Source organism: Colobus angolensis, unplaced genomic scaffold (genome assembly GCF_000951035.1).
Source record: "Colobus angolensis palliatus isolate OR3802 unplaced genomic scaffold, Cang.pa_1.0 Scaffold122, whole genome shotgun sequence".
Taxonomy (NCBI): domain Eukaryota; kingdom Metazoa; phylum Chordata; class Mammalia; order Primates; family Cercopithecidae; genus Colobus; species Colobus angolensis.
In genome coordinates, this window is record NW_012113364.1 from 4,077,659 (window position 1) to 4,103,613 (window position 25,955).

The following is a 25,955-nucleotide window of genomic DNA, read 5'->3' on the forward strand; positions in this document are numbered from 1 at the left end:
GTTGGCCAGGCTGGTCTCGAACTCCTGACCTCAGGTAATCTGCTCACCTAGGCCTCCCAAAGTGCTGGGATTACAGGCATGAGCCACTGTGCCCTGCCTCTGCTAATTTAATGATTGCAACAAACCATTCGTCCTTATTCCCACTCAGCAGATGATGAGACAGAGGCATGAAGAGGTTAAGTAACTTGCCCCAGGTAACAGAGCTAGGATGTGGCAGAACCAAATACAAATTTCTCTGTTCTCTCCAGGTCCCCTCTGCTAACCGCAATGCCACTGCAGCAACAACAGATGGTGGCCAATGGATTACTCAGAAATGGGGGTTGGATGGGAGGACTCTCAGTGGCCTCCACATTCTCACTGCCTGCTTATAAACTCAGACTTGATTCAAGGCCTCCTGGGACTCAAGACCCACTTTGCAGAGCTCAGGAGTTGATGTCACCCAGCAGGAAGCTGGAACTAGAGCAAGGGCTGCTTGGGAGGAGCTGGGATACAGAGGGAAGGGCTGGGATACAGAGGGAGGGGCTGTCAGTGTAAGTGGGAAGCCCAGAGAAACCTCACCACTGCCAGAGGAGGGAAGGGTGGGGATGCACCCTGGTTGCTCCTCTCCTCCTCTCTTCCAAGCTTCTGTTTGTTACTTGCACTGGCAATAGGGCCTGGGAAATGTTGTCTGCAGGGATCACATCCTGTGACAGGAGCAGAGCAGAGAAACAAATCTTGGAGCAAATAGGCAAATGACTGGCACATTTGCAAATAGGTTTCGCTGAGACCTCCAGAAAAGAGGTCTCAGCAAAGCAGGTTGTGGAAAGACCGTCCCATTGGGCCAAGGTAGTCATGTACGGATCCTCAGACCAGAACATGTCCACTGGGGCACCCTTTGTCTTTTTTATTTTGTTTATTTATTTTTTTAAGCATTTTGACCTCCTGGGTTCAAGAAATCCTCCTGAGTATCGGGATTACAGGCATAAGCCATCATGCCCAGCCATTTTTTTTAAATACATTTAAAATTTAAAAATTACCATCCTTCATCATTTATTGCCATTTTAAAAATTTATTATCATTATATAAAGAAAGATATTTTGTACAATAGGAAAAACAAGTGAAGTAAAGATATTTTAGGATGAATAAAAACTGATAAATCCCTTATAGCATGTCTGCACTTGAAAAAACCTAAAGGAAGTCCTTTATACTGAAGGCCAGTTATACCAAAGGGAAATACATAGACAGTCAAGAATTATGGGCAGCAGAAATAGCAATCATGTGAATACATATGTAATCTACATTTTCTCTTTTTAAAATAGTTTTATTGAGGTATAATTGATATACAAATACCTGCATAATCTAGTGTGTACATTTTGATGAGTTTGGACATATGCATGCACCTGTGATGCCATCACCACAGTTAAGGTAACAAATACAACCATCACCTCCAAAAGTTTCCTTTTGTCCCTTTGCTTTTTGTGTGTGTGGTGATAACACTTAAAATGAAAACTACCCTCTTACATTTTTTTTTTGGTTTTTGAGACAGGGTCTCACTCTGTTGCCCAGGCTGGAGTGCAGTGATGCAATCCTAGTTCACTACATCCTTGAACTCCTGAGCTCAAGTGTTCCTCCTGTCTTAGCCTTCTGAGTATCTGGGACTACAGGTCTGTGCCACTATGCCTAGCTAAATTTTTTTTGCTTTTTTTTTTTTTTTTTTTTGTAAAGATGGGGTCTCTCTATGTTGCCCAGACTGGTCTCAAGCAATCCTCCTGCATTGGCCTCCCAAAGTAGTAGGATTCCAGGCTTGAGCCACTACACCTGGCTGTCTCTTAAATATTTAAAAACACCTCCAGCTTGAGTGGGAGGCTTGTGTCCTCTGGGCAGTCACAGATGAGAAGAAACAGGACATCTGGTGCATCTCCTCAGTCCTGGGGGAACCTGTGTTGTTCTCTCTGTGAAAAAAGCAAAGCAGAGAAATCTGGTTGGACCACAATTGTTCCATGAAGTTCTGAGGAAGTCCTGGAATATTTGGACCCTCTTTAGGGACTCTGATATTCACTGAGTTATGCTTCTAAGTGGCTGATAAATGTGAAGAGATTGATTCCTTCACTTAAAAAGTATTTATTCAGCCTGGACAACATAGCGAGATCCTGTCTCTATGAAAAATATTTTTTAAAATTAGCTGGGAATGGTACTTCATGCCTGTAGTCCCAGCTACTCAGGAGCCTGAGGCAAGAGGATCACTTGAGCCCAGGAGGTCAAGGCTATAGTGAGGTAGGATTGCACGACTGCACTTCAACTTGAGCCACAAAATGATACCCTGTCTCAAAAAAAAAAAAAAAAAAAGGATTTATTTAAATGGAAGTCCTCTCTTAGTATTGGGTATAGTAGAACTCTCTTGATGGCTAATTTTATCTGTCAACTTGGCTGGGCCATAGTGCCCATATAGTTGCTTGAACATTATTCTAGATGTTTCTGAAAGGATTTTTTTTGGATGAGATTGACATTTGAATTAGTGGACTTTGAGTGAACCTGATTACAATCCAGAATGTGGATGGGCCTTGCCCAATCAGCTAAAAGCCTGCATAGAACAAAGACTGATCTGCTCTGAGCAAGATGGGGAGTTCTGCCACCAGACAGCCTTTTGACTTGAACTGAAATATCGGTTCTTCCCTGAGTCTCCAGCCTGCTGGCTCACCCTACAGATTTTGGACTTGCACCTCCACAATTTCTTAAAGGCAGTCTCTCTCGCTCTCTTTCTCTCTCTCTTGCCATACACACATGCGTGTGCACACACACACACACACAATTCGTTCTGTTTCTCTGGACAATCCTGGTCAATACACCTCTGATAAGGATTTTTTTAAAAATTATTTATTTATTTATTTTAGAGACAGGGAGAACAAGCGTGAGCCTCCTTGTGGTTTTGGTCTCTGATGAGAGGTGGCTTCACCTCTGTTAACCCCACCCTGGGTCTGTCTTTTTACATTTCTCAGGTTGTTGAGGTTCTAAGAGGCTCAGGTCTCTCAGCTTGCCCTGCTCTGACTCAGCCTCCTCATCTGCTTGTCCACAATAGAGTCTAGACCAAGTCAAATTAGTAAGAAGGATGAGATAGAGACATATTATGTTAGCAAATGTTGGTAGAGAACTTGCCCTGCCACCAAGGTGTTTGCCTTTTTGGTTCCAGTTGGGCTTGGTTAAGGCAGAAAACCCACCTTTATTTAACACTGGTTGCTTGGGTTAGGTTAAACAATTGCGTTATTGTGGTTCACTTTGTAATAAATTGAGGTGAGTTATTTCAGCATGTTGACAAACTGGGTCTGATGATACCTACATATGTAGTTCTAGATGAAAGTTAGTGTGACAAAAGGATTTTTATCACAAAACTCTTTTTATGCTAAATATGTATTTTGCCCAAAAAATCAGTGACAACTTTTAATCCAACATAATAATTCACTGTCATACAAAGTCCGATAAGTTATTAATGTGCTGTATCTACATCTTTATTCAGGAATCATAAACACCCTAAGAGACAGGCAGGATGTGTATTAGTTAACTCTGTCTTACCAAGAAGGAGAAGTAATCACTGGGTCTGAAATCTGAAGCTCCCTTCTCTCTTCTGGCATTCTTTCAGTTTCTTGGTGTTTGATTTTCATGAATAATAATATTTTCCCACCAAACTGCCTGGTTTTGCAATATATACCCTTATGGAAATGGGGTACATCTTCACCTAATCTTTGGCCTGATGTAGACATGGCCTGGAATGCATACTGACTCTCCTATGTTCTGCAGGTGTAGGAGAAAATCCTTGTTATATAAATTTTTGTCCAGCTCTAGGAGATGAGAAAAGGACTCCAGTACTCCAAAGTGAGTATCAATCTCACTGTGCATCAGAATCACCTGGGAGCTCTAAAAATGATACATGTCTGGGTCCCACCCCAGTGATTTGTTTTCGATTGGTGTTACTTTTAAGTTCTCCAGGTGATACTCACATGCAGACAGAATTGAGTACCACTGGGCTAAAATAGGATCCATTTTACGTTTGGTCACCAGTTAAGGAAGCATCCCCTTTCCACGTATTGGACATTAGGAGCATTATTTCTCCTCAACAACAGCATTGGCTGCTCCTTATACTTAAACTCTTTCTCCACTGGGTCTTCTGCAGTGTGCCTGATTCCCATGGGTGAAATCAGAGAGGATGTCATCTGCTCTCACTTAAGAACTGAGTTATAGCCAAAACTGAATTATAGCCTTCACTGGGGGGACAATGTGAGATAACAAATCCTCAGGGCGCTTGCCAGGGAAATGGAGACTGGGTTGATGGCTGCTACAAATAATACACGTAAGCCCCCTCATCTATGTCCCATCTGGGATCTTAGGAGTTTGCTTTGTATGGGGGACCCTGAAGGGGCAAGCCAGGCTGCTGGTCTGGGAGGGATGAATCACATTCTGGGTTGCTGACATGGCGGCTTGTCCTGGGCCTGGCTCTTAACAGACCCCGAAGCATTGGTCCAGTGTGAGGGAGCACAGGGGAAGAAACAATGTCTGTGGGGGACACCCACAGGGAGTTGTGAGTTCGCTCTGGGCCTTGTGAATTTCTTGATCTTTCTTTATCATCATCATCCTGTAATCAGAGCTTAATGCTGTTCAGTGTTCAATGCCTCTCTCTGCCTGTGAGTATCACCTGGAGAACTTAAAAGTAACACCAATCAAAAACAAATCACTGGGGTGGGACCCAGACATGTATCATTTTTCAGAGCTCCCAGGTGATTCTGATGCACAGAGAGATTGATATTCACTTTGGAGTGCTAGAGTCCTTTTCTCATCCCCCTGAGCTGGACAAAAATTTATACACAGAGGAAGAGGAGCAAGTGATCCTTCTCAGAGGAAGCAACATACGAGCTGGACTTTGGAGGCTAAGCAGCAGATCATAGAGGCTAAGATGGGAGGAAATGAGAGCCTGCTAGTCCAAGGGCAAAACAATTTCTCTCCTTACACTCACATATCATCAACTCAGTGCAGGAGAAGTGGGGAATTGGTCAATTTGGGCCCATGCAAAGGGTTTGGCAGGCATTTGGGTTTTCTCGGATGCCATATGTAGCTGTTCCAGTGGACACCTGGCAGTTGCAGATACTACAGAAAGGACCAGGGGACACCCACAAGGCCTTGTGAGTTCACTCTGGGCCCTGTGGATTTCCTGGTCTTTCTTTATCATTATCATCCTGCAATCAGAACTTGACGTTGTTCAGTGTTCAAGGGTGTCATTGTCTTATAATTTTGTGAAGTGAACAGAGTGGGGATCACTATCACCATCTGACTGATACAGAAACTGAGGCATTTTGATTGACGTTACTTTTAAGTTCTCCAGGTAATACTGGAGAACTTTAAATGACATGGCCAAGGAATAATAGAATGGCAGCTAGAAACCTAATTCTGGGCTCTGAACACCAAGGGTTTACAAGTGTTACCCAACCAGTCTGGGTCTGTTAGCCTGAGTGCAACAGAAAGCCAAACATAGAAGTATCAGATTTTTGCATTGAGAAAGGTTTATTGCAAGCCAACGGGCAAGGAGACAGGAGGAAATTCTCAAATCTGTCTGCCTGAGCTGGGGATTGAGGCAGGTTTTATAGTCAGAGGGTTACGAGACATAATCTGGTTGGATCTTGCAGTGAGATGATGCCAGGAGGCGTGATCTGATTGGATTTTGCAATGGGGTGATGCCAGGGCTGGATCTGATTGGATCCTGGATCCTGCCATGCTGTGTCCACTGTATAATTCAGTCCCTGATCCTCAATTCAAGCCCTTAGGTTCCATCCATGTATGCACACTTGGTTCATCTGGCATGCTCAGGTTATCTGACTTTCAACTTGGCAGCCACAGGAACTGAAAAACAACCTAGAACTTTGTTACATAAAAGTTGAATCAGATTGGTCTAATGAGGTTACATGGACTCCTTTTTAGACCTCAGACACATTTGTGAATGGGGTTAAAATATCTTTCAGAGACATTACCATCAAGACATCCATACTTTGGCCCCGTGGTTCACTGACAACACAATGAAATGCGTACTATGATCTGTTCTGAGCACCTTATTCTATTAATTAATTTCATCTTCTCAATATCTCCATTTTACAGATAAGGAAACTGATGCATAGGGGTTGAATAACTCCCCACAGAAGAACCCTGCTCTTCATCATGCTGCCTGGATACAGCAGGGGCTTAAGAATCAGACAAATATGAATGAGAGTCTGGTGTTGCTACAGGTTTGCTGCAATGATGTGCCCATTTGAGCCTGCAGGTCTGCAGTTGTGGACAAGGTGGACCAGGGCAACGCTGTTGTGAAGGTAAAATGAGGTCACTTCTGCAAAGCACCCAGCACGGTGTCAGGGACCTGGTAGCGTTCCATCTGCATTAGGGTAGTGTTTTTTGTTTTGTTTTGTTTTGTTTTGTTTTGAGGAGTCTCGCTGTCTGCCAGGCTGGAGTGCAGTGGCGCGATCTCGGCTCACTGCAAGCTCCACCTCCCGGGTTCACGCCATTCTGCTGCCTCAGCCTCGCGAGTAGCTGGGACTACAGGCGCCCGCCACCACGCCCGGCTAATTTTTCATATTTTTAGTAGAGACGGGGTTTCACTGTGTTAGCCAGGATGGTCACGATCTTCTGCCCTCGTGATCCGCCCGCCTCGGCCTCCCAAAGTGCTGGGATTACAGGCTTGAGCCACCGCGCCCAGCTGGATTAGGGTAGTCTTACTGAGCAGGTCGGAGGGGACAGGAGCAGGAGGTGTGATTGCTGGGGAAGGCTTCTCTGGCTCCACGACGTGATCATGCCCTTCTCAGGGCCTGTGTCATCCACCATGTTGTACTCAGCAAAAGCTGCTTCCCTGGCCCATGCAGAACATTAATGGCCATGTGGCATTTAAAAACATGGCCATGGCGGAACCAGCAGCAGCTGAGGAGTCAGGGAACAATAAATTAAATCATGCTTCCAGCTTATATGGCTTCATGGTGACCTCCCAGGAACACATTTCAATATAGATAATTTACCCGGTAAAGGGATATTGAGCCCGCCACTAGGAGCTGCAGGGATAACAATAAATTCTTTATTTTGTGAATCAAAGGAGGCATCCCATAATAAAAGTGAGAACCCTGGACCAGGAGCCTGGAGTTCTGGGCCCCTGTCCTTGGTTGGCCACAAGGCAGCAACCCTGAGCCTCTTTGTCCTGTCTGCTCAGGACAGAAAAATCTCAGAAATATTTCCTCAACATTGTCTTACCTCTTGTGCACATCTCCACAGACATTGAGTACTTGGACAAGTCAGACCAACCGCTAGTGGTTTGAGTGGCATTTCACACCCACAGGCACATGCACACGCATGTGTCAGAGAAAGAAAAGTGTTACTTTGGACAGATAAAAATAATTCAAGAGATTTTTCAACCCAAGGGAAGCCAGAGGCAAGTGGACAGGAGGGCACAGTGGAAATGATAAGTGCCAGAGCTCCTGCCTTGGAAATATTAACTGTCTCCTTGGGATGGCTTGGGCAGAGGAAGCAGCTACTTATGCAATGAAAGGAGCTGGGATTTGTTCTTGCCATGGGCTCTGCAAACCTACCTCCTTTTGTTTCAGGCTAGGTTGGCTTCCCAGGCCCAAAGATCATTTTCTCTTCTTTCATCAGGACAGCCTCACTCTTGTTGAGCTGGACTCCTCTTGCTGGGCCACCATGCCAGACCCAGTGACGTCTGACCCAGCCCTTCACTTCCAGCACTTGCTCAACTTCAGGTTATCTTCTGCTCTTGAGAGGCTGTTTTCATTGTTACCACTGCACAGAGCTGAAAGTGTGTGGCATCTCTTCCCTCTTTTGCTCCTGCTCTGGCCATGTGACGTGACTATTCCCACTTCACCTTCTACCATGAGTTAAAGCTCGCTGAGGCTTCCCCAGAAGCCAAGCAGATGCCGGCGTCATGCTTCCTAAATAACCTGCAGAACCGTGAGCCAATTAACCCTCTGTTATTCATAAATTACTCAGTCTCAGGTATTCTTTTATAGCAATGCAAGAATGGCCTTGCACACAGTGTCTCACTCTATCACCTAGGCTAGACTGCAGTGGTCAGGAGCTGAATGACAGAGTCTACAGGGCTAGCCAGCCACATCCATCTCAGCTAGGAAATAAACAACCTGAGAAATGAAAAACTGTCCATCTCTAGATTAAAATTTAAAAAGCCTTAAATTCTAACCATACCTCCATTATGAAAGAGAATATGTTCCACAACACATTTTGTGGTCACAAATGTATACTGGTGGCATAGAAATTCACCTTAGAACACAAGAATTCCCTCTCTCCTTTCCTTCTTTCTTCCATTTGGAAATATTTCTCAAGTACCTATTGCAAGGAGGAAACTCAAAGAGACTCATACAGGGGTTGGAGAGAGAGAAGACAGAGCCTGTGCTCCCTAGTGGAAGATACAGAAACACAAACCAAGTATTCCAAGGTGGTGCCTTAAGTCCTATAACAGAGGAAAAACAAGAGGCCACAGGACAAGGACAGGGGACATCTTACTCAACCGTGAAATGAACAGGGGAGCAGGGTCAGCAAAAATTATAGAGGAGGAGATGGTTGAGCTGAGCTTTGAGAACAAGGAAAGGCATGGGGTAGCTTTCCAGACAGAAGGCGCACAAAGCAATAAGCCAGAGAGGGCGGTGCTGCAGCCACATGCAATAAGACCTGCAAGGCTGGAGCTCAGTGTGCAATCTGGACCACATCCAAAATGGATACATGGGTTGGACAGGGCTTCATGGATTCAGAGCACCATGCAAAGAGTTTGGAGCTTTACCTGGAAGGCTCTCTGGAGCTGTGTCAGTCCAGGTCCAGTTGGGAAGACTACAGACTCCCGCTAGGTATTTCAAACAAGGGTATTTAATGCAAGGAATTGGATTGGGTACGGTGGCTCATGCCTGTAATCTTAGTGCCTTCAGAGGCTGAGGAGGGAGGATTGCTTGAGGCCAGGAGTTTGAGACCAGCCTGGGCAAACTAGAGAGACTCTGTCTCTGCAAAATTAAAAAAATAAGCTAGACTACTATACAAGCCTGTAGTCCCAGCTACTAGGGAGGCTGAGGTTGGAGGCTTCCCTGAGTCCAGGAGTTCAAGGCTGTAGTGAGTGAACCATGATCGCACCACTGCTCTCCAGCCTGGGCGACAGAGTGAGACCCTGTGTTCAAGGCCATTCTTGCATTGCTATAACGTATACCTGCAACTGAGTAATTTGTAAAGGAAAAATGTTTAATTGGCTCATGGTTCTGCAAGTTGTATGGGAAGGATGATGCTGGCATCTGCTTGGCTTCTGGGGAGACCTCAGGGAGCTTTTATGCAGTGTGGCAGGCTGGCATAAAAAAAGGAGATGGAATGTCACATGGCCAGAACAGGAGCAAAGGAGGGCAGAGATACCACACACTTTCAATCAGATCATGTGAGAACTCACTCACTATCTTGAGGACAGCACCAAGTCATGAAGGATCTAAGCTCTTGACCCAAACACCTCCCGCTAGGCCCCACGTTCAACACTGAGGATTACAATTCAACATGGGACTTAAAGGGGACAACATCCAAATGTTATCACCCTGTCTCTAAAATTTAAGAAAAAAATCTCTCACATCGATCCTATCTATTATCTATCTATCTATCTATCTATCTATCTATTCTATCTATCTATCTATCTATCATCATCTATCTATGTATCATATATCTTATCTATCTTATCTATCAATCTATTCTGTCTAATCTATTATATCTATCTATGTAATCTATCACATCAATCTATCATATGAATCTATCGTATCTATCTATCCTATCATCTATTTATCATCTATCTAGTCTATCATCTATCCCTATCTATCTATCTATCATATCCATCATCTATTTATCTATCATCCACCTATTATCCTGTCATCTCTATCATCTATGTATGTATGTATGCATCTATCTATCATCTATCTATCTCTTTCATCAATCAATCAACCAATCAATCAATCATCTATTGAATTAGTTACCCATTTGCTGGAGGGGCTAGAAGAGTAGAAAGGAATGGTGGAAACTCGAAGATAAAAACTTTAGAACATGGCTACCAGCTGCAGGGCTTGGGGAACAAAAGGAAGAGGTTTCATGAGGACCTAGAGGCTCAGAGGAGGGGCGCACAGAGTGAGTGCTCGAACCTCTGAAGAGGGGTTGCTGCCCAACTGGTGCTGGTGTCTCAGAAGCCACATGTCGGGTTGGTTCTGGGAGGGTCAAGAGAAGCCACACAACTGCCACATGGGGCTCAGTGTCACTGCTTGTGAAACTCTGTCCCCAAAGAGTTAAAGAAACCAGTGACTGATACAAAATTCTTGAGCTTGCAGGATGGCAGATAAGAAAAGAGACAACTTGCTGAAACGCTGAAACTCCCTCTGTTTGTGAGATTTAAAAACTGGTTAAAATCAGTTAGAACCAATATGCCCAAATTGAGGTCTGTACAGAATGAGCTCGCTGATGTCACAGCCTGATTTCCACCCCATGTTTCACACTAACTCCCCCTGAATTTTCGCTGACTCCCCACAAAGTTGCACATGTGACCCACAAGAAGACACGAAGAGATAACTGTGCATGCCTGAGGACTTTCGAGACCTCCCCTTTCCGTCCATTAATCAACTGCTAACCCCAGAATCCACCCGCTAAGACTTTTCTGATAAAATTACTTCCTTGGCTGGGCACCATAGCTCATGCCTGTAATCCCAGCACCTTGGGAGGTCAAGGAAGTAGGGTCACTTGAGCCCAGGAGTTTGAGACCACCCTGGGTAACACAGCGAGGTCTCATCTCTATAAATTGTTTTTTAAAAACATTAGAAGAGTGGTGCTTGCCTGTGGTCCCAGCTGCTTGGCAGGCTGAAGCAGGATGATGGCTTCAGCCCAGAAGGTGGAGGCTGGTGTGAGCTATGATCACACCACTGCACTCCAGCCTGAGCAGCAGAGCAAGACCCTGTCTCAGAAAAAAATTACTGCCTTAAAGCCAGCACAAGGAGACAGATTTGAGCTGGACTCCTATCTCTTTGTTAGTCAGCTTGTAATAAAAAGCTTTCCTTTTCTCAAAGACCTGATGTCATAGTATTGGTTTCTAGTGTATCAGGAAGCGAGTCCTTTTTGCTTGGTAACAATTGGGCAAAGCTGATGGGAGCAGCAGGTGCACAAGAAAGAGAAAGGCCCTTTTCCTCATGTACAGCCTCATGGGAAGTTGGCTGGCAAAGTAGAAATGTGATCTGCAGAGCCTCAGCCAAAGCATCCCAGAGCAGAATCTAGAAGGTGGGTGTGAAGCTGAGAGATAATAGCTAAAGCATTGTGCATTTGGGTTTTGGGGAGGCCACTCTGGATGCAGTGTAGGGAATGAATTGGATGGGGAGGGAGGCCAGTGAAGAGGCAGATGTCCTACCCCAGGAGGAGATGGTGAGAACCTAGGGGAAGGGTGAGAAGAGGTGAATGAATTTGGGGCTCAAACCAACCAGTGGGTATGGCAGAGAAATGTTACCAGAAAAGGGTCTTGATCCAGACCCCAAGAGAGGGTTCTTGGATCTCATGCAGGAAGGAATTCAAGGTGAGTCACAGAGTGCAGTGAGAAGAGATGGTTTATTGAAAACCACTCCGTTAGAGAGTAGGATGTCCTCAGAAAGCAAGAGGAAGAATGCCCTAGCTTTGTTTTTAAGTTTTTCTTATATAGAAGTCTTGTCTATGTAAAGACTACACTAAGCTGTGTCTGTGTGCAGATGGGCTGACAGCATGACGAAATTTATTATTCTATTGATTTAAAGACACTTATCTGTATTCGTCTGTTCTAGTATTGCTATAAAGAAAAACCTGGGACTGGGTAATTTATAAAGAAATAAGCTTTAATTGGTTCACGGTTCCACAGGCTGTGAAGGAAGCATGATACTGGCTTCTGCTTGGGTTCTGGGGAGGCCTCAGGAAACTTACAATCATGGAGGAAGGGGAAGGAGAAGCAGGCACCTCTTACACAGGGAAGGAGTAAGAGAGGGTGTGGGAGATGTGACACACTTGTAAACGATCAGATCTAATGATAACCCACTCACTACCATGAGAACAGCACTGAGGAGATGGTGCCAAACCATTCATGAAAGATCCAACCCCATGATCCAATCACCTTCAAACAGGCCCCACCTCCAACACTGGGATTACAATTGAACATGAGATTTGGGTGGGGACAGAGATCCAAACCGTATCACTATCCTTGACATTTCAGTGTGCAAATACATCAAAGCATTAACTGTAATGGTCTTGAAAGCATATATTTTTATGAGTTTCGGGACATCTGGACTTTCTTCTGTTGCAGGAGTTTGTCCTTGCAGGCATTGCTAAGCTGCTCCCTTAGCTGCAAAAGTCTTAGAACCATGGGTCATGACTGGCAAGGAATGTGCCTTGTTAGTCTCAAGATGCAGTTGAACTGGAAATGGCATTACTCTGCCTCTTGTAAGCTCCTGCTTCCTTAACAGAAGGAGAGATGAGGATCAAGGGCGAACTCTGCACACCTACATGGGCAGGATGAGCAATGTCGTACTGTTTCCAGCGTTAGTGCACATAGCAGGAAAATAAAGAATAAGAAAAAAATGGGGGAGAAAGGAGAAGAAGAATACAGTCATTCTACCTCTGCTTGTCAACTGCTAAGAACAGGAAGGTCATTTCTTTGCAAGACATATCATTCTAATGTTAGCTATAAATGCTAACAACTTTGCCCTTTTACAGAAGAAATAACTGCCTCTCCATAATTTCTACACACAGGCCCTAATGCTGTCCTCTGGAGTGTCACACAAGGTTTATCTCCCACCAGACAAATATTTGAAGACAATAGTTGGCAAAAAGAATGAATAAGAGGTGTGTAAAGCATTGTAATTCAACAGAAGAAAGCCTGGAATATTTGGTTTGGGGCCAAAAGCAGCACTCACTAAGCAGGTGTTAATAGCAAGCTTGTGGCTTGAGACCAAAGGGATAAGTTGACAGATGTCTCAGATTCTAGACAGGGACTTTTCTGGGAGGGTGCTGAGCCTCCTGGAATAATGGAATTCCCCTGGAGGCTACATCAGTCTCTGTATTATTTTGTTTTGTTTAGAGATGGGGTCTTGCACTGTTGCCCAGGCTGGAATGTAGTGGTGCCATCATAGCTCACTATAACCTTGAACTCGTGGGCTCAAGCGACTCTCCCACCTCAGCCTCCTAAGTAGCTCTAGGAAAGCAGGTGGAGCTTTGTGCGGCAGAGTGAGAATACCAGGAGATGCGTGGGGAGATCGGAGAGAGTCCCAAGAGTTCCCAAGGGAGATCAGTTAATATATGCTTGTTGAGAGAATGAAGAACTGAAGACTCTTTGGTCAAGAACAGAGGGCTTTCCAGGTGCAGTGGCTCACACCTGTAATCCCAGTGCTTTGAGAGGCTGAGGTGGGAGTATCTCTTGAGCCCAGGAGTTCAAGACCAGCCTGAGCAATGTAGCGAGATCCTATCGCTACAAAAATTTAAAAATTAGCTAGGTGTGGTGGTGCACTCCTGTAGTCCCAGTTACTTGGGAGGCTGAGGTGGGAGGATCCCTTGAGCCCAGGAGTTTGAGGTTATAGTGAGCTATGATGGCACCACTACACTCCAGCCTGGGCGACAGAACAAGACACTGTCTCTAAACAAAACAAAATAACACAGAGGACTGAGGTAGCCTCCAGGGAATGCCTTCCTCATTGGGGAAGTGACAGAGACCAAAGGAGACATAAACCCCACCCAATGTCACCTTGCATGATCAGGTGACTGGGCCAGAGGAGAACCTGGAAGGACAACCCACTTGCCTGTAGCCATGGATGATGCAAATAATTGAGATTTTGCCAGAGAAGGCAAAAGACTCTGGGGAATGACAATGATAAAAAATAATAAAACTGATGAATACCTTGTATTAGTTTGCTAGGGTTGCGATAACAAAATGCTGCAAGCTGAGTGACTTGAAGAACAGAAATTTATTTTCTCACCATCCTGAATGCTAGAAGTTCGAGATTAGGGTGTCAGCAGGGTTGGTTTTTACTAAGGCCTCTCTCCGTGGTTTGTAGTTGACCATCTCCTCCTTTTATCTTCACATGATCTTCCCTTTGTGTGTCTGGGTCTTAATCTCTTCTCGTAAGGACAACAGTCATATCGGATGAGGCCCTGCCCTTATGACCTCATTTTAACTTAATTACTTCTTTAAAGACCCTGCCTCCAAATACAGCCCCATTCTGAGTTAGGAGTTAGAGCTTCAACAGATGAATTTTGCAGGGGACACAACTGAGCCCATAACACCCCCTAAAATCAAGGACCATGTCTCGTATTTTTAGTGATTGATTAATTGATATTTTTAGAGACAGGGTCTTGCTCTGTTGCCCAGGGTGGAGTTCAGTGGTGCAATCACAGCTCACTGCAGCCTTGAACTCATGGGCTTAACTGATTCTCTTGCCTTAGCTTCCTGAGTAGCTGGGACTACAGGCACACATCACCACACCCAGCTAATTTTTTAGATTTTTTTGTAGGGATGGGGGTCTCACTATTTTGCCCAGGCTGATACCAAAAATCCTAGCCTCGAGTTATCCTTCTGTCTCAGCCTCCCAAAGTGCTGGGATAATAGGTGTGAGCCACCAAGACCAGCCTAGTTTTTTAAAAAATACAGCTCATTCTCAAGCCTCAAATGTAATCGGACTATGTTAACTGACCAGAAAAAAAATGGTCAGGAACCAGGCCCAAAGCATGCCTCATTTATTCTGTTGACATCTGATCACTTTTTCAGGACTTGTATTGACCCACAGCATTCTTCCAGGCTCTGTCTAAAAATGAAGCTTGAGTTAATAACTCTCAGTAAACCACAAAGTATTTGTGAATGAAATTTATCAAAACTCTGCAAATTAATTATTTATTCAGTTTCCATGTATAGAATGATAATCTTGTTTTTTTTTTTAAATTTTTCCTGGAAGCCTAGTTAGATTTTTCTTTTTGTTTTGGTCCAGTGGGAGGCAGATATTAACAATCTTTAGGAGAGAAGGTTAATAATTCAATATGATGCATTATACTCAAATCCATACAAATGTATGTCTGTCAATATTTTAAGAGGTAAAGGAGGAAGTAATATGATATGTTATTTTGCCATTAGGTCCTCTAGAGAAGGCAAAAGAAAGCCTTAGCCAATCAAGAAAACTGCTAGAGTTCTTTCTAAACTTTGAAGCGTGAATACTCAATATAGACATCTTTATATTTTCCCTGTTGGATTTCTCAATTTAAATGGGCTTGAAGACTTGTTTCTTATTTCACTGGAGATATGAAATATATGATGAAGCTTGCTGTTATACCCAAACATAAAATATCATACATTTTTAATCTCATATGCCTTTGAAAACCAAATTCATCAAAAACTTATTAATTCAAACTTGCCTTAGAGCTCATGATTGCCAAGGGTTTTAAAAAGATTACAGTTTTGCTCTACATGCCTATAGAGGAACCTTCATATTATTAATAATAGTGGCTAACATTTATAAATCTTTTACTCTGAGCCAGGCACTCTGCTGTGTATTTTACATTGCATCACCTTGTTTAATTCTCACAATAACTTTATGAAGTAAGGGTGATTATTTCTCCATATTCCCAAAGCTGTAACTTGCCCTCCGTCCCGTAGCTAGAATGTGTTGGAGCTGGGCTGGGCGTGGTGGCTCATGCCTGTAATCCCAGCACGTTGGGAGCCCAGGGTGAGAGGATCACTTGAGGCTGAGGGTTTGAGACCAGCCTGGGCAACATAGTAAGACCCTATCAGTAAAAAAATTGGCCGTGTGTGGTGGCATGTGCCTGTAGTCCCAGCTACTTAGGAAGCTGAGGTGGGAGGATTGCTTGAGCCCAGGAGTTGGAAGCTGCAGTGAGCTATGATCACGCCACAGCACTCCAGCATGGATGACAGAGTCATCTTGTCTCTAAAAAATAATAAATAATAATAAAATAAAAAGAAACCAATGATGAATCTGTGGGCTTATCACCTGGATATTTGTGCAATGTTCCTGATAGCACTTGGTGATTTTGGAGGAAGAGAAAAGAAAACGAACAGTTGGATTGGATTTCCAGGCAGGGTGGTGGGAAAGTGGAGAGGCATGAACTTGTACTGGCTGCTGTATTGCTGGATGTTTACCTTGGATGTCACGCTGGGTGGGAAAGAGATGGAGCCAAAAGTGGTGGTGAGGGGTGAAGAGCAGAAAAAATCAAGGTCAGAGCTCTAGTTGATATTTAATAATCATACTAGTAAGGGCAGGCAGAAAACAAGAGGGCTGAACTGGCAAGGTGCATTTTACTTTTATATTTTTTTGAGACAGAGTCTCACTCTGTCGCCAAGGCTGGAGTGCAGTGGCATGATCTTGGCTCTCAGCAACCTCCACCTTCTAGGTTCAAGTGATTCTCCTGCCTCAGCCTCCCAAGTAGATGGGATTACAGGTGCATGCCACCACACCTGGCTAAGTTTTGTATATTTTTTAGTACAGACAGGGTTTCATCATGTTGGCCGGGCTGGTTTTGAACTCCTGACCTCAAGTGATTCGCCCACTTTGGCCTCCCAAAGTGCTGGGATTACAGGCATGAGCCACTGCACACTGCCTGTTTTAAAACTTTTAAGAAAGAGCATTCTGGGTAATGTTGGGGTCCAGGATATGACTGGGGCTGGGGAGGGGAAGGTCAGGGGTGGAAGAGCTATTTCCCTTAGTGACATCCTTTCCCTCTTACAAACATTTTCTCCAAGCGTACGTCTGGTCCAGTTTCCAGGGGAAGATAGAGGTGCTGGCCGAGTGGGTACCAGCAATGTCTGTGGGGTTCTCCCAGCTCTGCAGCCTGCAGCCCACACAGGCCACTGCGCCAAGACCTGGGCTCAGCCCACAGAATCAACCTTTATTGGCTGCAGCAGCTGCCAAACAAATCTCCTCCCATCCCCAGATTTGGGGAGGTTCAGTTAATTAAATGGAGATGGGTACACTGTTTTACTTATTTAATTTTTTTTAGAGCTAAGATTTAGCTCTGTTGCCCAGGCTGCAGTGCAGTAGTGCAATCACAGTTCACTGCAGCCTCAGACTCCTGGGCTTAAGGGACTCACCCACCTCAGGATCCCGAGTAGCTGGGACTACAGGTGTGCACCAGCACACCAAGCTGATTTTTAATTTTTTTTTTTTTTGTAGAGATGAGGTCTTGCTATGTTGCCCAGACTTCAAGGGATCCTCCCACTTTGGTCTCCCAAGGCACTGGGATTATAGGTGTGAGCCACTGCGCCTGGCTTCTTTTCCTTTTAAAAAGTAAAACATGCTTAGATTATTCCATGGAAAGAGAGTTAATGCCGCATTCCACTGAGATCACTGTCATGGGAGTCACTTTTGGCCACAGGTGCAAAAGCAGGTTGTCAACCTGCCCCTCCTCCTGGGTCTGACCACTCAGGAAGCCTGATTGGGATTCTCTGGCACCAGTGCCCCTTGGCTGTCCTTTGGCCTGATGGGAGGGTGGCAGGCCTGTGAACACATGCCTCTGTCAGGACACTGAAGGCGTCTACCTTCCCCCAGCTGCGACATCGATTCGTCTGTCTCAGCCCCACACCTGCCAATAACCCCAGCGCCACTCTCGGTGGGCTGCAAATGTCTAATGCACTTGTCACTGTCACTGAGTTCGGGGAGTGTCAGGGACACCATCCCGGCAGTCCCAGCACTGAATCAATGAGGATCATCCACGGAATACTGAGTGTGCCAGAGGACAGAGGGTCAGGGGAGAGGAAATAATTGCTTGCGGCTGTACAAAGGTCCCTGGCTGGGAGAATTAAGGAATATTTTTCTCTCCAAAGACTCTCTGTGAAAGATGCAGACAGCAAACCTTCAAGAAGCATTCATAAGCATTCGGTTTCTCTGCTCAATAGGCCCAGCATGTCTCTGCTCTATCCTAGTGGTCTATGTGGCCAGGACTGATTAAGAATAGTCACGGCCGGGCGCGGTGGCTCAAGCCTGTAATCCCAGCACTTTGGGAGGCCGAGGCGGGCGGATCACGAGGTCAGGAGATCGAGACCATCCTGGCTAACACGGTGAAACCCCGTCTCTACTAAAAAAATACAAAAAACTAGCCGGGCGAGGTGGCTGGCGCCTGTAGTCCCAGCTACTCCGGAGGCTGAGGCAGGAGAATGGCGTGAACCCGGGAGGCGGAGCTTGCAGTGAGCTGAGATCCGGCCACTGCACTCCAGCCTGGGCGACAGAGCGAGACTCCGTCTCAAAAAAAAAAAAAAAGAATAGTTACGAATCTCCCCTGCTCCTGCCCCTAAGACAGCTTGGATTTTACATTTATGCTGAGACATCCAGACAACCAGACCAGAACTTTCTGGTTTCTTCCTGCTCTGTGATTCTGTGTCTAAAAAGTAACACCCTGGACTCAATTGAACATGCAGTATTGGATTTTTCTTTCCCTGAGTGAGTGAAAGTGCAATGGAGGTAAAAAGTGCCATTAGTCCTCTCAACTAGAGCCTTCACTCCAAAAAATGACTTTGCTTTTTGGCAAGAGGTTCCAAAAATAAAGTTGTTAAAAGTGATGTCTTCAGGGACTTTTAGGCTAGCAGAGTGACTCTGGACTACGACTACTCTAAACACCATTGCTCTTAAAAAATTACCAAAAAAAAGCAAGGGCTTTCAGCTTTTTGCCATTTCCTTAGTCTCTCAAACATGCAAGCTTGCCAATGGTAGGGAGTGGTAATGTTGCAAGTTGCTGATGAGCTTCTCAATCAAGAACACACAGTCAGCCATTTCTGGTGGCTCTGGACTCTGTCCTCACAGGTTTGACCCAGTACACTCAACTGAGATCATTTGACTTCATAGAGGATTCCCAAATTCCTGTGTTCTTGTTTGCAGGACAGAATGACTGCCTCTATTGTAGATGAAAATCTGTTACTTACAAAATCCCATTATTAGCTAATCGCCAACAATGTCACACATATACATGCAACTAACACCGGCACTTCAGAAGACAAATATACCTTTCCCTAAATCTGCAACTGCAATGACACATTAAGGCATTTTGTTGAGTGCCCAAGAGGAAGCAATTATTGACTAAAAGCATTTGAAGATCTCTCTAGGTGATATTATGTCTTAATATAAAAGTGATCTTTTTTTCCAATATGTGTTTTTTGTAAAAGCAACACTGTAACAACATTAAGGTTATGAAAAACAGAAACAGTCAACTTATAATATCTTCACCTGAGCACAGCTGTTATAAATAATATCATAAGTATATCTTAGTCATAAATCTTTGTCCACTTTTCTGGTTATTTCCTGAGAATATATCCCTAGAAGAGGCAGGATTGGCTATGTGAGCATAAGCATTTTTAAAATTATTGCTACATTTTGCCAGATGACTTCCCAGAAACAGTAGTTTACTATCTCATTTTTATTTAATATATATTTCTTTGAATATTAATGATCTTAATATTTTACATAGTTATTAGTTATGTATGTATCTTCCTATGAGTTTTTTTATTATAAATTTTATTTCATAGAGACAGGCTTTCCCCATGTTGCCCAGGCTGGTCTTGAACTCCTAGGCTTGAGTGATCCGCTCACCTTGGCCTCCCAAAGCGGCAGGATTACAGGTATGAGCCACTCTGCCCATCCCCTGTGAATTATTGTTAATTTTTATTTATTTATTTAGGTTTCTACGTACAACACTGACCTATAAATTATAGTCTTTTGTCCCTTTATCCACTAGGGTCTTTATATTTTTCAGTCAGTTTATATAAACTATTTATTTATTTTTCTCTTTTATTGGTATATATTATAGTAATTTACGTCTTTATGGAGAACATGTGAGTGTTTGTTGCATGCATAGAATGTGTAATAATCAAGTCAGGGTCATTGGGGTATCCATCACCTTGCATGTTTATCGTATTTATGGGTTGGTATTTTTTTTTTATGGGTTGGCATTATTTTATTAATGGGTTGGTATCCTATCTTCCAGTTACTTTCAAAGATACATAATATTGGCTGGGCGTGGTGGCTCACACCTGTAATCCCAGCACTTTGGGAGGCTGAGGTGGGTGGAACAAGGTCAGGAGTTCGAGACCCACCTGGCCAACATAGTGAAAACCCCATTTCTACTAAAAATACAAAAATTAGCTGGGTGTGGTGGCACGCACCTGTAGTCCCAGCTACTTGGGAAGCTGAGGCAGGAGAATCATTTGAACCTGGGAGGTGGAGGTTGCAGTGAGCTGAGACTGTGCCATTGCACTCCAGCCTGGGTGACAGAGTGAGACTCCATCTCAAAAAAAAAAAAAAAGATACATAGTATTGTTGCTAAGCATAGTCCCCCTAGTCTGCTATCAAACATTAAGACTTATTTCTTCTATCTAACTGTGTGTTTGCACCCATAACCAACCTCTTTTCATTCCTCCCCAGCCCTTGCCCTGTCTCTGGTATCTATCACTCCATTCTCTACGTCCACAAGATCAAGATTTTTAGCTCCCATGTATGAACGAGAACATGTGGTATTTGTCTTTCTGTGCCTGGCTTATTTCACTTAACATAATGACCTCCATTTCCAGCTATGTTGCTGCAAACGATAGGATCTCATTCTTTCTTATGGCTGAATAGTATTCCCTTGTGTATATTTACCACATTTTCTTTATCCATTTGTTTGTTGAAGGGCATTTAGGTTGTTTGTATATCTCTGCTATTGTGAACAGTGCTGCCACGAACATGCAAATGCAGGTACCCCATTGATATACTGATTTCTTTTCCTTTGGATAGATTCCTGGTAGCAGGACTGCTGGGTTGTAGGGTATAAACTTTTTCTTTAATTAAGGCTATCATTTGTTGCACAAATTTTCCTATTTGTCTTTTATTCTTATTAATGTTTTGGTAGATACAGAATTTTAACATTTTTATGTATTCAAATTTATCCAACCATCTGTGTTATAAATGCTTGATAATTGCTACGTATTATTTCTTTAATAATATGTGTTATTTGATAATGATATATTCATATTTACATTATTAATATTAATATTTAATTATTAATAAAACATTCATTTAAACAATATGAATGTGAATATATTCATATTAGTGATATTAATATATGAATATTAATAACACGAATATTATTTCTTGAATAATATATAGTATTTACCAAGCATCTATACTATATGCTTGAGGATTTATGCTTATATTCTATTTGATCGTTACATCAAGCACCAGAGGTAGGTGATAATATACCCATTATACAGATGAGACCATAACAATAATAAAGTAAGATAATAACAAGAACAATAATAATGGCTAACATTGAGTAATTACCATGCTCTAGATATTTTTAATAAGCACTTTTAATGCATTCTTAACTCATCTAATACTCAATTCAACCCCACAATGTAAGTATTATTTTCATTCTTATTTTATAAAGAAGAAAACTGAGGACAAAGAAACTGAGTTAATTGCCCAAGGATACACAGCTGGAAAGTGTGTCAAGATAGTGGAGGGCAAAGAACTGGCTCCAAGTCACAGAACTGGCCAATGGTAATTGCATGATTTAACTCAGGGTCTAAATCCACAGCCTAGGCTTGCTCTTTTATGCTAAAATTCTTGTCTACTCAACCTTAACACTTGGCTTACTTTATGTTATCCTGGGTTTCAGATCTATGTTTATATGATTCTTGTTGTCTTCTTTCTCTTATGTCTTTTGTTCCATGTATTATGTCCTACTTTCTTTCATCTGATACACAGCTTTGGAAGATAAACATCCTATATTTTATCCCATAGAATGAAACCTCACAGTACTTGGAATTTTACTACTTAAGTGCCATGAAACCAGCCCAATTGTGCTACAGAACTGAGGTTTATGACTTTTTTTGAATAAACATAGAAATTAATCTTCCTAGTCTTGAAACTTGAGAAAGTTGCATTTGTCTTAGTTGAGTTCCTTTCTCAGGAGACCAACCATTAGGCCTACCAGATAGTATCAAGGAATGGAAACTTACCAGATCATTGCTTCCAGACAAAGAGACACCAGACCCCTCACCCATCATGATTGCCTAAGTAACCACCTGTTTCATGTTGACCGACTCCCATTTCTTTCCCCTCCCTAATTCCTATTTCCCCACATGATTACATTTCTTCCTTGCTACATAATCCCATAATTTTAGTTATCAGGAGGATGGATTTGAGACTGATCTCCCATCTCCTTGGCTGCAGCACCCAATTAAAGCCTTCTTCCCTGGCAATACTTGTTGTCTCAGTGATTGGCTTTCCGTGTGATGAGCAATGGGACCTAGACCAAACTCTTGGCATTTAGTAACAGATACACAATGTTCCAAACAAAGTACAATAAAAATAATATTTTAAACCACCAAGACTATGCTTTAAAGGGGACATTATGTCTCTAATGTTAATTACATACATCTTTTGTGTGTGTGTGTGTGTGTGATGAAAGCTATGGTCACTTCCAGAAGTCATGTTTCTCTGCAATTAACATAAAGTGAGTAGTTAGGATATTTAGATTTCTCCAATTTTTGTTTAGCAAAAACATACGAGACCAGGAAGAAGAGAACTGGGAGGCAGAAAGAGCTGCCTATGTACAAAGGAAGGAACACATGCAGAGAGCACATTGCAAATCAAAGAACCAGCATGGAGTTAGGTTTTTAGGCAGTGGAGCAATGCTGTGTCCCATTCACCTACCGCAAATTTGACTCTACACATCTCAGGGAGAGCATATGAGAATATGTTTGCCTGCTTCTTAGAATGTCAAATCATATTTTAGTTTGTTTCCTTCCTTCCAATAGTGTTGTGTCCTTGGCAGGCAGGTAAGTTACTTGTAGATCACTTTGATCCCTTTGAGCTTTGCTGGGGTAGGCCTAAAGTAGCCTTCACTTCAAAGACAGTTGAGCCTTACCACTGGAGTGGGGGTCTCTGAGATCTCCACTGGATGACCCAGTGATCAACAAACACCAGTCTGGCTGGCTGGAGCTCAGATGTCTTTCCATTTTGTGTGAGCTCTGACAATTGTTCAGCTTGCAGGTCCCAAGTCATTTTTTATTTAACCAGGTGCAGTTTTACTTTATGCACATACAGCCTAGTACTCAGCAAAGAAACAAGGGCATTCCTATGCAGATTTATGAAGCAGTTTAATTGCATAGGTCCCTCCTTTCCGGAATTCTGTCCTGAATTTCCAACTGCCTCAGCCTCTCCAAGCTTCAAGCTCTATATTCTCTGCTAAGAAGGTCCTGTTGCATTGCCCACCCTAGGTCCCTGGTCTGGAATGGAGTCTGGGCAATTTTAGGGCTTACTTCCTTTGTTTCTCTTCTCCAGCGTTCATAGTCCTTTGCCATCTATGGCCCAAGGTCTGAAAACAGTTTATTCAGGCTGGTTGTGATGGTTCACACCAGTAATTCCAGCACTTTGGGAAGCTGAGGTGGGAGGATCACTTGAAACCAGGAGTTCAAGACCAGCCTGGGCAACAAAGCAAGACCCCCCTGTCTTGACAAAAAATAATTTTAAAAATAGCTGGGCATGGTGGCATGCACCTGTAGCCCCTGGTACTCAGAAGGCTGAGGCAGGAAGATCCCTTGAGCCCAGGAGTTTGAGGCTGCAGTGAGTGATAATCATGCCACTGCACTCCAGCTTGGGCAACAGAGCAAGATCCTGTCTCCAAAAAAAAAAAAATCAAAATTAAAAAAAAAGATACATAGTTAAAAACGGTTTGTCTGGTTTTCAAGTTATTTATGATGGGAGGGGAAGTTCAATCCTTATTACTCCAAAATAGTTGGACAAGAGTGAGAATGATTATTATTATTTTTTTTTTTGAGACAGAGTCTTGCTCTGTTGCCCAGGCTGGAGTGCAGTGGCCAGATCAGCTCACTACAAGCTCCGCCTCCTGGGTTTACACCATTCTCCTGCCTCAGCCTCCCGAGTAGCTGGGACTACAGGCACCCGCCACCTCACCCAGCTAATTTTTTTGCGTTTTTTAGTAGAGATGGGGTTTCACCGTGTTAGCCAGGATGGTCTCGATCTCCTGACCTCGTAATCCGCCCGTCTTGGCCTCCCAAAGTGCTGGGATCACAGGCTTGAGCCACCGCGCCCGGCCAAGTGTGAGAATGATTTAAATACCATGGGCTATTTAAATATCAGGTCCACCTGCTGAATGTGTGCCCCAGCAGGCTGTGTGTGAAGGGAGGTATGAATCTGCTTCTTGATTTGACTTCTGGTCCCAGGGCTACTCTGGGCTGAGTGTTCATCTTGTGTTTCAAGAGGTACATTTTTCGTAGGCCAGGTGTAGGGGCTCATGCCTGTAATCTCAGCACTTTGGGAGGCTGAGGCAGGAGCATCGCTTAAGGCCAGGTGTTCAAGATCAGCCTGGGCAACACAGAGAGACTCCATCTCTTAAAAAAAAAAGTAAAACTTAGCCAAGCATAGTGGCATGTGCCTGTAGTCCCAGCTACTTGGGAGGCTGAGGCAGGAGGATCACTTGAGCCCAGGAGTTTGAGGCTGCAGTGAGCTGTGATCATGCCATTGCCTGAGTGACAGACTTTGTCTCCCACCTGAAAAAAGGTATATTTTTCATAGAAAATGGCCCCTCAGTGCAAGTCAATTATGTCATCATGTACTCATCCAAAAAACAATAATTCGGTGTCAAAATATCACATGTACCCCATACATATGTACAAATATTATGTACCAATGAAAAACAATGCTTAAGAAACTGGAAGCCTATTTTAAAAATCCCAAAACAACAAACCAAACCAAACGCAAAAAGTGAAGCAAGGTTTCCCCTACAAGGGACTTATTGAGACGCAGAAGGTTAATCTCATTGGACAGACTTTTCAAGGGCCATTTTCACATGACACCATTCTCATCTTATAGGCTGACTTTAGAACCTACCCTCCTAAGGTACAACTCTACCATACTTGGATCAACTTTTAGAGGTTGAGTGAACCTTTCTTTTGCTTAGGAGACCTGAGGTGAGGTGTTTCGCCCTTGGCTTGGTTCCAGTTTCTTCTCCTCAGCTGGAATTCCCAGAATCCTCTGCCACCAGCAGTGTACTATTTATGAGCAGTTGTTCCCACTTTAACCCAGGCCCTGCTTCTACCTAATGACATTTTTATACCTATTAGCCGTCTTTAATGGAAGACTCCGAGCACTGTAAATCCGGGCAGGCTTGGCATTAAATTTTCACTCTTCTCCTGCAATGTAAAAACAAAGGCACATTCCTTACAGCTCCGAGCCTCGATCTCCTCATTTGTAAGTGATGGTAATGATTCTCATCTTATAAGGTAGTTTGAATCATTAATTGAGTTCAGGCCCATTTACTTTCAACTCTCCGGTGTGGCTTTCATACTCATTTCGCCATGGAAACAGCCCCTGTCAGAGTTACCAATGTCCACCATGTTGCAAAATCCAGAAGACTTTTCTTGCCCCTTATTTTACTAGATTCCTCAGCAATATTTGATATTGTAATCACTGTTTCTTTGAAACACTTTTTTTGGGATGGAGTCTCACTCTGTCACCCAGGCTGGAGTGTAGTGGCATGAACTTGGCTCAATGCAACCTCCACCTCCTGGGTTCAAGTGATTTTCCTGCCTCAGCCTCCCAAGTAGCTGGGATTACAGGCGTGTGCCACCACACCCCGCTAATTTTTGTATACTTTAGAAAAGATAGGGTTTCACCGTTTTGGCCAGGCTGGTTTCTAACTTCTGGTGTCAAGTTTATATGATTCTTGTTGTCTTCTCTCTCTTATGTCTTTTGTTACATGTATTATGTCCTACTGCTTTCATCTGATCTGCCCTCCTCGGCCTCCCAGAATGCTCGAATTATAGATGTTGAGTCACCATGAGTGGCCTGAAACACTTTTTTAAAAACTTCTTGACTTCCTATTTTTCTAGTTGCTATAGTTTGAATATTTGACTTTTTTTTTTTTTTTTT